Source organism: Arachis ipaensis, chromosome B5 (genome assembly GCF_059453495.1).
Source record: "Arachis ipaensis isolate K30076 ecotype BB chromosome B5, ASM5945349v1, whole genome shotgun sequence".
NCBI classification, from domain to species: Eukaryota; Viridiplantae; Streptophyta; class Magnoliopsida; order Fabales; family Fabaceae; genus Arachis; species Arachis ipaensis.
In genome coordinates, this window is record NC_142440.1 from 104726364 (window position 1) to 104736894 (window position 10531).

At 38.7% G+C, this 10531-nt stretch overlaps 1 non-coding gene across 1 annotated transcript; it reads right to left on the minus strand.

Moving 5' to 3' along the window:
* Window positions 1-1894: 1894 nt before the first annotated feature.
* Window positions 1895-2002, minus strand: LOC148565239 (small nucleolar RNA R71). The gene has a single exon (XR_015883880.1). It is a non-coding gene; the product is annotated as a small nucleolar RNA R71 (small nucleolar RNA).
* Between the last annotated feature and the right edge of the window lie 8529 nt (window positions 2003-10531).

Below are 10531 nucleotides of genomic sequence, written 5' to 3' on the forward strand. Positions count from 1 at the left end.
TGCATGATTCCTAAAATTCTTATTAAAATTTTTGATTCTCTTTATTTTCTTTTCCATATAAGTTTCGAAAATCACAAAAAAATTTATAAAACCATAAAAATCAAAAATATTTTATGTTTCTTGTTTGAGTCTAGTATCAATTTTTAAGTTTGGTGTCAATTGCATGTTTCTGTTCTTCTTGCATTTTTCGAATTCATGCATGTTCTTCATTAATCTTCAAGTTGTTCTTGATGATTTTAGTGCTCTGATCTTTAAATTCTCTTGTTTTGTGTGTTTTGTTGTTTCTCATATGCATTCTCAATTTGTTAGTGTCTCTTATATGAAAATTTTTAAGTTTGGTGTCCTGCATGCATTGTTTGATTTGAGTTTCCTAAGATTAGTTGCATTTTTATTTATTCCCATCATTAAAAATTCAAAAATATTTTTAAAATTGTGTCTTTTCAAGTCAATAATACAGAGAATTGAAGATTCAGAACATTCAGCAGAGGAATCGAACAGAAAAAGCTGGGCGTTCAAAACGCCCGGTGAAGAAGGAAAACTGGCGTTTAAACGCCAGCCAGGGTACCTGGCTGGGCGTTTAACGCCCAAAAAGGTAGAGATTTGGGCGTTAAATGCCAGAATAGGCACCATTCTGGGCGTTTAACGCCAGGATGACACTAGAGGGAAGATTTTGTTTTTAATTCACATTTTTTTTTCAAGTTTTCATAATTTTTCAAAATCAAATCTTTTTCAAATCATATCTTTTCAATCATATCTCTTTCAAAATCAATTTCTTTCCATTTTATATTTATTTATACTATTTTCAAAAATCCTTGCTTCAATTCAAGATTTACTTCAAAAATTTTCAAGTTGTTACTTGCCTATTAAGAAAGGATCAAATTTTAAATTTTAGAATCATATCTTTTAATTTCTTGTTAGTCAAGTAATCAACTTTAATTTTAAAAAACTTTCTTTTTCTAAATTGATTTTCAATCATATCTTCTCAATCATATCTTCTCAATCACATCTTTTTCAAAATTAATTTTTTTCAATCATATCTTTTTCTAATTTCAAAATCTTTTTCAAAAAAATCACTTTATTTCATTCCCAATCTTAGTTTTCAAAAACCAATTACCAAATTTTCAAAATCTCTTACTTTAATTTCGAAAATTTCTTCCCCTCTTCTCACATCCTTCTATTTAAGGGACTAACACCCCTCCTCAAGGTGCAATTCGAACTCTATCCCTCTTGATAAGTTCGAATTCTCTCATCTCTATCCCCTCCTTCTATTCTTCTTTTCCTCTGACACTTCAAGGAATCTCTATACTGTGACATAGAGGATTCCATACTTTCTTGTTCTCTTCTTTTTCATATGAGCAGGAACAAAGATAAAGGCATACTTGTTCAAACTGATCCTGAACCTGATAGGACCTTGAAGAGAAAGCTAAGAGAAGCTAAAGAACAACTTTCTTTAGAGGGCCTAACAGAACTCTTCAAAGAAGAAGAAACCATGGCAGCCGAAAACAACAACAATGCCAACAATGCAAGGAAGGTGCTTGGTGACTTTACTGCACCTACTCCTGATTTCTATGGGAGAAGCATCTCTATCCCTGCCATTGGAGCAAACAACTTTGAGCTTAAGCCTCAATTAATTTCTCTAATGCAACAGAATTGCAAGTTTTATGGACTTCGATTAGAAGATTCTCATCAGTTCTTAGCTGAATTCTTGCAAATCTGTGATACTGTTAAGACCAATGGGGTTGATCGTGAGGTCTACAGACTTATGCTCTTCCCTTTTGCTGTAAGAGACAAAGCTAGGACATGGTTGGACTCACAACCTATGGAAAGCCTGAACTCTTGGGAAAAGCTAGTCAATGCCTTCTTGGCAAAGTTCTTTCCACCTCAAAAATTGAGTAAGCTTAGAGTGGAAGTCCAAACCTTTAGACAGAAGGATGGTGAGTCCCTCTATGAAGCTTGGGAAAGATACAAGCAATTGATCAGAAGGTGCCCTTCTGACATGCTTTCAGAATGGAGCATCATAGGAATCTTCTATGATGGTCTGTCTGAACTATCCAAGATGTCATTGGATAACTCTGCTGGAGGATCTCTTCACCTGAAGAAGACGCCTGTAGAAGCTCAAAAACTCATTGAAATGGTTGCAAATAACCAATTCATGTACACTTCTAAAAGGAATCCTGTAAATAATGGGACAGCTCAGAAGAAAGGAGTTCTTGAGATTGATACTCTGAATGCCATATTGGCTCAAAATAAAATATTGACCCAACAAGTCAATATGATTTCTCAGAGTCTGTCTGGAATGCAAGTAGCAACAGGCAGTACTAAGGAAGCTTCCTCTAAAGAAGAAGCTTATGATCCTGAGAACCCAGCAATGGAAGAGGTGAATTACATGGGATAACCCTATGGAAACACCTATAATCCTTCATGGAGAAATCATCCAAATCTCTCATGGAAGGATCAACAGAGACCTCAACAAGGTTTCAACAACAACAATGGTAGAAGAAACAAGTTTAGCAATAGCAAGCCTTTTCCATCATCTTCTCAGCAACAGACAGAGAATGCTAAGGAAAGCCACTCTGACTTAGCAACCATTGTCTCTGATCTAATCAAAACCACTCAAAGTTTCATGACTGAAACAAGATCCTCCATTAGAAATTTGGAGCACAAGTGGGTCAGCTGAGTAAGAAAATTACTGAACTCCCCTCTAGCACTCTCCTAAGCAATACAGAAGAGAATCCAAAAAGAGAGTGCAAGGCCATAACCACATCTCACATGGCCGAACATGGAGAGGAGGAAGAGGCAGTGATTCCCACTGAGGAAGACCTCAATGGACACCCACTGACCTCCATGGAGTTCCCTAAAGAGGAACCATGGGAATATGAGGCTCACGCTGAGACCATAGAGATTCCATTAAATTTACTTTTGCCATTCATGAGCTCTGATGAGTATTCTTCCTCTGAAGAGGATGAAGATGTTACTGAAGAGCAAGTTGCTAAGTACCTTAGAGCAATCATGAAGCTAAATGCCAAGTTGTTTGGTAATGAGACTTGGAAGGATGAACCTCCATTGCTCATCAAAGAACTGGATGACTTGATTAGGCAGAGATTACCTCAAAAGAGACAGGACCCTAGAAAGTTCTCAATCCCTTGTACCATAGGCACCATGACCTTTGAGAAGGCTCTGTGTGACCTATGGTCAAGCATAAACCTCATGCCTCTCTCTATGATGGAGAAGCTAGGAATCATTGAGGTACAAGCTGCAAGAATCTCACTAGAGATGGCAGACAATTTAAAGAAACAGGCTTATGGACTTATAGAGGATGTCTTGGTGAAGGATGAAGACCATTACATCCCTGCTGATTTCATAGTCCTAGAGACTGGGAAGTGTATGGATGAATCCATCATCCTTGGCAGACCCTTCCTAGCCACAGCAAAAGCTATTATTGATGTTGACAGAGGAGAATTGATCATTCAAGTGAATGGAGACTCCCTTGTGTTTAAAGCTCAAGGATATCCCTCTGTCACCATGGAGAGGAAGCACGAAGAACTTCTCTCAATACAGAGTCAAACAGAGCCCCCACAGTCAAACTCTAAGTTTGGTGTTGGGAGGCCACAACCAAACTTTAAGTTTGGTGTTGAACCCCCACATTCAAACTCTAAGTTTGGTGTTGGGAGGTTCCAACATTACTCTGAACATCTGTGAGGCTCCATGAGAGCCACTGTCAAGCTATTGACATTAAAGAAGCGCTTGTTGGGAGGCAACCCAATTTTTACTTATCTATGTTAAATTTCTATTTTCCTTTGTTATTTTATGTTTTTTGTAGGTTGATGATCATGTGAAGTCACAAAAATAATTGAAAAAGCAAAAACAAAAGGAAAAATAGAATGAAAAATAGAACACCCTGGAGGAAACAGTTACTGGCGTTTAAACGCCAGTAAAGGTAGCAGAATGGGCGTTAAACGCCCAGTCTGGCACCATTCTGGGTGTTTAACACCAGAAAAGGGCACCAGACTGGCGTTTAACGCCAGGAATGGGCAAGAAGCTGGCGTTAAACGCCAGAAATGGGCAGCAGCCTGGCGTTTAACGCCAGGATTGGCAGAAAGGGGCATTTTGCACGCCACATGGTGCAGGGATGAGAAATCCTTGACACCTCAGGATCTGTGGACCCCACAGGATCCCCACCTACCCCACCACTCTCTCTCTTCTTCACCCATTCAATAAATCAGAATCTTAATGGTTCAAGAGTTCTATGCCAATGCATGGATCACCAAGAACCATGATCAAAGTGTGAACTCGGACCCTAAGAATTGGCTTACAATGGTTCGAGGGAATTACTTAGATTTTAGTCCAGAAAATGTAAAGTTGGCATTCAACTTGCCTATGATGCAAGGAGATGCACACCCCTACACTAGAAGGGTCAACTTTGATCAAAGGTTGGACCAAGTCCTCATGGACATCTGTGAAGAGGGCGCCCAATGGAAGAGAGATTCAAGAGGGAAGCCGGTTTAACTAAGAAGGTATGACCTCAAGCCCGTGGCTAGGGGATGGTTGGAGTTCATCCAACGCTCAATCATTCCCACTAGCAACTGGTCCGAAGCTACTATAGACCAGGCTATCATGATACATAGCATCATGATTGGAGAGGAAGTGGAAGTTCATGAGGTTATATCCCAATAACTCTACAAGGTGGCAGACAAGTCCTCTCCTTTGGCAAGGTTAGCCTTCCCTCATCTCATTTGTCACCTTTGCAATTTAGTTGGAATTGACATAGAGGGAGACATTCTCATTGATGAGGACAAGCCCATCACTAAGAAAAGGATGGAGAAGACAAGAGAACCTCATCAAGAGCATGAGGAAATTCCTCATCATGAAATACCTGAGATACCTCAAGGGATGTATTTTCCTCCACAAAATTATTGGGAGCAAATCAATACCTCCCTAGGAGAATTTAGCTCCAACATGGGACAACTAAGGGTGGAGCACCAAGAGCATTCCATCCTCCTCCATGAAATTAGAGAAGATCAAAGAACCATGAGAGAGGAGCAACAAAGGCAAGGAAGAGACATTGAGGAGCTCAAGCACTCCATAAGATCTTCAAGAGGAAGAACAAGCCACCATCACTAAGGTGGACCCGTTCTTTAATTTCTTTGTTCTTTATTTTTCTGTTTTTCGAAAATTGTGCTTTATGTTTATTTATGTTTGTGTCTTTATTACATGATCATTAGTGTCTAAGTGTCTATGCCTTAAAGCTATGAAAATGAATCCATCACCTTTCTTAAATGAAAAATGTTTTTAATTGAAAAAGAAAAAGAAGTGCATGAATTTCAAATTTTAAAACAGTTTAATTATTTTGATGTGGTGACAATACTATTGTTCTTCTGAATGAATGCATGAACAGTGCATATTTTTGAATTTTATTGTTTATGAATGTTAAAATTGTTGGCTCTTGAAAGAATGAAAGGAAAAGGAGAAATGTTATTTGATGATCTGAAAAATCATAAAATTGATTCTTGAAGCAAGAAAAAGTAGTGAAAAGCTTGCAGAAAAAAAAAAGCAAGCAGAAAAAGCCAATACCCCTTTAAACCAAAAGGCAAGGGTGATAAAAAGGATCCAAGGCTTTGAGCATCAGTGGATAAAGTCGAGGTCCAAAGCAAAAAGAAGAGTGTGCTTAAGAACCCTGGACACCTCTAATTGGGGACTCTAGCAAAGCTGAGTCACAATTTGAAAAGGTTCACCCAGTTATGTGTCTATGGCATTTATGTATTCGGTGGTAATACTGGAAAACAAAGTGCTTAGGGCCATGGCCAAGACTCATAAAGTAGCTGTGTTCAAGAATCAACATACTAAACTAGGAGAATCAATAACACTATCTGGATTCTGAGTTCCTATAGATGCCAATCATTTTAAACTTCAAGGGATAAAGTGAGATGCCAAAACTGTTCAGAAGCAAAAAGCTAAAAGCCCCGCTCATCTAATTAATACTGATCTTCATAGATGTTTTTGGAATTTATTTTATATTCTCTTCTTTTTATCCTATTTGATTTTTAGTTGCTTGGGGACAAGCAACAATTTAAGTTTGGTGTTGTGATGAGCGGATAATTTATACGCTTTTTGGCATTATTTTTAGTATGTTTTCAGTATACTTTAATTAGTTTTTATTATATTTTTATTAGTTTTTAAATAAAAATCACTCTTTTGGACTTTACTATGAGTTTGTGTGTTTTTCTGTGATTTCAGGTATTTTCTGGCTGAAATTGAGGGACATGAGCAAAAATCTGATTCAGAGGCTGAAAAAGGACTGCAGATGTGTTGGATTCTGACCTCCCTGCACTCAAAGTGGATTTTCTGGAGCTACAGAAGCCCAATTGGCGTGTTCTTAATTGCGTTGGAAAATAGACATCCTGCAATATATAATAGTCCATACTTTGCCCGAGATTTGATGGCCCAAACCGGCGTTCCAAGTCAGCTCAAGAATTCTGGCGTTTAACTCCAAAACTGTCACAAAAGCTGGAGTTAAACGCCCAAACTGGCACAATAGCTAGCGTTTAACTCCAAGAGAAGTCTCTACACGAAAATTCTTCAATGCTCAGCCCGAGCACACACCAAGTTGGCCCGGAAGAAGATTTCTGCATTAATTACTGATTTCTGTAACCCTAGGCTACTAGTTCTCTGAAAATAGGACCTTTTACTATTGTATTAGACACACATCTTGGGACGTTTAGTCCTTAGACCTTTGAGGCTGGCCATTCGGCCATGCTTACACTATTTTTTCTTATGTATTTTCAACGGTGGAGTTTCTACACACCATAGATTAAGGTATGGAGCTCTGCTGTTCTTCATGAATTAATACAAAGTACTATTGTTTTCCTATTCAACTCAAGTCTATTTCTTCTCCAAGATATTCATTCGTTCTTCAACTTGATGAATGTTTTGATCCGTGACACTCATCATCATTCTCACCTATGAACATGTGCCTGACAACCACCTCTGTTCTACTAGCAATGGCTTGAATGTGTATCTCTTGGGTTTCTAATCTAAGATTGGAACCTTCGTGGTATAGGCTAGAATTATTGGCGGCCATTCCTGAGATCCGGAACGTCTAAACCTTGTCTGTGGTATTCTGAGTGGGATCTGGGAAGGGATGACTGTGACGAGTTTCAAACTTCCGATTGTGGGGCGTGTGACAGACGCAAAAGGATCAATGGATCCTATTCCGACATGATCGAGAACCGACAGCTGATTAGCCGATGTTGTGACAGAGCATCAGGACCATTTTCACTGAGAGGACGGGATGTAGCCATTGACAACAGTGATGCCCAACATAAAGCTTGCCATGGAAAGGAGTATGAATGATTGGAAGAAGGCAATAGGAAAGCAGAGGTTCAAGGGGAACAAAGCATCTTCATACGCTTATCTGAAATCCACCAATGAATTACATAAGTATCTCTATCTTTATTTTATGTTTTATTCATCTTTTAATGATCCATCCTCCATCACCATTTGAATCTGCCTGACTGAGATTTCCAAGATGACCATAGCTTGCTTCAAGCCGACAATCTCCGTGGGATCGACCCTTACTCACGTAAGGTTTATTACTTGGACGACCCAGTGCACTTGCTGGTTAGTTGTGCGGAATTGTGACAAAGTGTGATTCATGTTTGAGAGCTCCAAGTATTTGGCGCCATTGTTGATGATCACAATTTCGTGCACCAATGATTTACTTAGTCATACAAACAGAAAATGGTGTTTTGAGAGTTCAATTGCATCAAACAGTAAATTCAGAAAATCAAAAAGCAACCAGTAAACAGGTTGTGAAATATATGAGTAAAACAGTTAAGGTTTCAGAGATATTTATTTTCCGGATTAACTTTTCTTACCAACTACTTTAATCATGCAAGATTCAATTCATGGAAAACTATATGTGACTAAACCCTAATTCCTTAGACCTTTTTAGTCTCCTCTAACCTTCATCATCCGCCAATTCCTTGGTCACTTGATTCCAATTAGAGGGTTAAGTTCAAAACTAGTTTATGTGCCACAGAAACCTTAATTATCTAAATATAAGAGGATTATATGTCACGTATCCCATTAAGTCTAGATAATTAGGGATTTAGGAGAATTTTTTTTCAAGCTGTTATTCAGGTAAATTGTTTTTCCAAGGTTTACAAGAACTCAATTAGAATAAGGGTCATACTTCTATTCCACCCAGATTCATAAGATGAAGAACGAAAAAAAATTCTTGAAATTGAAATCAAAATATTAATTAAAATAGAAGAATAATAGTATCAATCCATACAATAAATAGAGCTCCTAACCTTAACAGTAGAGGTTTAGTTGCTCATGGTTCTGAGAGAAAATAATGGTTCTAAAAAACTGTAAATTGCGGAATGAGGTAAAAGAGAAAAGAAGATGCCCAAAGGTCGATTCTTTTTCCTTTTATATCTAATCCTAATTAATGTAAAATATATTTTCTAAAACTAAATAATATCTTTTCCTATTTATAAATAAATTAAAGTTTCAATCAAAATTAAATAAAACCTTCGTTGGTTGCTTTGATGAACGTGGGGACCATTGTTCTCTTTAGACTTGGTGCCTAATTGTGAAGTTAGACTTGGAGTGGGTAGCAAGCAATTGGCGGAGTTCCTTTGGTCTTGGAGCCTAACTTGGGAAAAGCCAAGTTAGGTGCCACAAATGCAGCACATAGTTCATGCGCAATCCTTCTTCCGGTGCCTAACTTGAGAATAGCCAAGTTTGGGACTAGTATGGCCGAATATGCTGGACCTCTGGTGCGCAGAAATTGTGATTACACTTTGATTATGTAAAATTCATTGCTCTTTCTTTCCCTGGTAATGGCGCCAAAAACATGATGCCAATACCATGGTTCACAACTTCGCACAACTAACCAGCAAGTGCACTGGGTCGTCCAAGTAATACCTTACGTGAGTAAGGGTCGAATCCCACGGAGATTGTTGGTATGAAGCAAGCTATGGTCACCTTGTAAATCTCAGTCAGGCAGATATAAAATAGTAATGGGGTTTTCGAAAATAATTAATAAAATAAAGATAGAAATACTTATGTAAATCGTTGGTGAGAATTTCAGATAAGCGAATAGAGATGCTTTCGTTCCTCTGAACCTCTGCTTTCCTGCTATCTTCATCCAATCAGTCTTACTCCTTTCCATGGCTGGCTTTATGTAATGCATCCCATTGTCAATGGCTACTTTCGGTCTTCTCTCGGGAAAATAATCCAAATGCCCTGTCACGGCACGGCTAATCGTCTGGAGGCATCACCCTTGTCAATGGTTGCATCCTATCCTCTCAGTGAATATGGTCAACGCACCCTGTCACGACACGGCTATTCATCTGTCGGCTATTCATGTTTCCCTTGATTGAACCAACCATATATGAATTCATGCCATTTCATGAGGTTTTATGCTATATTTGTTGCATATTATGAAAGATTGAATATCTCATGATTTTGAGCATAGCTTTGATGAGTTTGGTTGATTAATGATAGGTGAAGAAAGCTTGGAGAAAGGTTGAAGCAAGAAGGAATAGCTAGGAGTAAAGAGAAGACAATGGAATAAGTGAAATTGAACCAGGAAGCAAGAAGCTGGACCTAAAGTTAGCATCAAACTTTTGCACAAACTTTTGGTTGAAAAGTTAGCCCCAACGTTAGCCCCCTAACTTGGAGGCTAACGTTGGCACATGAATATTCAAGGAAGAGGAGCAAAAGTTAGCCCCAATGTTAGCCCCCTAACTTGGAGGCTAACGTTGGAACTTGAGAATTTCTCCCCTGGGCACCAACGTTTGCGCCAACGTTAGCCCCCTAACTTGGAGGCTAACGTTGGCACATGAATTACAATGGGGAAGGAGCCAACGTTTGCGCCAACGTTAGCCCCCTAACTTGGAGGCTAACGTTGGCACATGAATTACAATGGTGGAAGAGCAAAAGTTTGCGCCAACGTTAGCCCCCTAACTTGGAGGCTAACGTTGGCGCCACTAGCACACAAGGCATTGCCAACGTTAGGGTCAAAGTTAGACCCCTAACGTTGGCACCAACGTCCATACCAGCAGAATGTGCTAAGCTGATATGAAAAGTTGGAGCCAAAGTTAGACCCCTAACTTTGGCTCAAACTTTTGGTCCAACTTTTGCTAACCTCAAAACCGGTTCAATTGGTTCACTTCGGTTCTTCTCCAAACTTCAAGAGCAATCAACCAAGGCCTCTTTCAACCCAATTCCACCAAGAGCAAAGGCCCAACTCAAGGCTTGAAGATCATTTGAAGAAAGTGTATAAATAGGATAGAATTCAAGTTCTTCGGGGAGCTTTCCTTTTGGAATTTTCATAATAGTTTTCGGAGAGCTTTTGTTATTGAGTGAACTTGAATTTCTTTGTTTTCATTGCTTTAAATTTCATTTACACTTGTCTTGGATCTTGGATTGGAGAATTGAAGAAATTCTGTTTCAATCTCAATTTTGGATCTCTGTTTCTTTACTGTTAATTGAATTTCATTTCCGGTTAATTGCTCCTCAT